Source organism: Cibotium barometz, chromosome 42, assembly GCF_041138505.1.
Source record: "Cibotium barometz isolate CiBa-2024 chromosome 42, ASM4113850v1, whole genome shotgun sequence".
NCBI classification, from domain to species: domain Eukaryota; kingdom Viridiplantae; phylum Streptophyta; class Polypodiopsida; order Cyatheales; family Cibotiaceae; genus Cibotium; species Cibotium barometz.
This window is the reverse complement of record NC_141087.1, coordinates 44,160,278-44,161,509: the sequence shown is the minus strand read 5'-3', so window position 1 is coordinate 44,161,509 and position 1,232 is coordinate 44,160,278. Positions and strand designations below refer to the sequence as shown.

The 1,232-nt window shown below is 38.1% G+C and overlaps 1 non-coding gene across 1 annotated transcript; it reads left to right on the top strand.

Moving 5' to 3' along the window:
• Positions 1 to 667: 667 nt before the first annotated feature.
• On the top strand, positions 668 to 741 carry TRNAV-AAC (transfer RNA valine (anticodon AAC)). Its single transcript has one exon. It is a non-coding gene; the product is annotated as a tRNA-Val (tRNA).
• The last annotated feature ends 491 nt before the right edge of the window (positions 742 to 1,232 follow it).

Below are 1,232 nucleotides of genomic sequence, written 5' to 3'. Positions count from 1 at the left end.
TCACCCGCTTATTAATCATGAAACAATTTTTTCTTTTCATAGACAGATCACTTCTTCATCCAGAGAAGAACAAAACAAATAAATAAAGGATGAGTAAGCAAGAAGAACACTCAAGTTTCTATCAAGAATAGCTAGAAGAAGAGAGGGTAGTGGAGCTTGTGATAAAGCTCAATGAAAGTGGGATTGCGAAGAATGAAAATGATAGAAATGATCTCTATTCCACTCAAGACTAGAGCACAAGCGCTAAAAAATCCTGGATATGCTAGCGTGCATTAAACATGTGGTGGCTTGGGCATTGGAGGTGAGATGCAAGCATTCTTGTCTCTCTCTTTTCCTCTTTTATCAAATGTTTGTTCATTTGATAACCAAATGTTTTGACAATTGTGGCGTTTTTCATCATACTACTATACCCTATCAAATAACAACATATAGCAAAAGAGTGTATGTATGTACGTACACTATTTCTAAAGGTATAACTTGGAGTGTTTGAGGATTGAAGGGCAGGATGTAGAGAAGCGAGAGACGGCTTCGAAAATGCAAAGGAAATCGATGAGGTATGAGGCTATGGAGAGAAGGGGTCTAGATGTGCTCATACGAGACTTTGCACGCACTGCTAACTACAATTTTAATGTAATATATATTTTAAAGCCGGGTTCTTCGTCAGAGTGGTTTCGTGGTGTAGTTGGTTATCACATCAGTCTAACACACTGAAGGTCTCCGGTTCGAGCCCGGGCGAAGCCAGACCAATTTTTTTTTTTCGCTTGCCAAGCTTGACTTTTATACATGACACGTGCATTCAAGAAAATAACCTTAGAGACGTTGCTAGGATAGCTAGTATGAATACAAATTTGCCATACTAAATACGCTTCTTAAAGTCCTATACTAAAGACTAAAGTAAAATACCTCCCCAAAAGTTCAATACTAAATGAGATTTTGTGAGGTTCTTTTTTTAAGCTACCTTGAATACTCAACTACAAAAAAATCCCCTTCTTTGAGCTCGAGCTCGCTTCAAGATACTTTAGGATTAGCTCATAAAATGAGAGCACCCACCATGCAAATTAAAGCTCAACACCATGTGTCCATCAAAAGTTAAATCTTGTACATGGTACAAACAATGCTTGGCATCTCCATAAAAATTTCCGGCATCAATAAACTGGGACACGGGCTGCATCTACCGATAAAAGCTTTTAGGCTGTCTACTTTCAAATCCGAATCCATAAATAAGCCTTGTA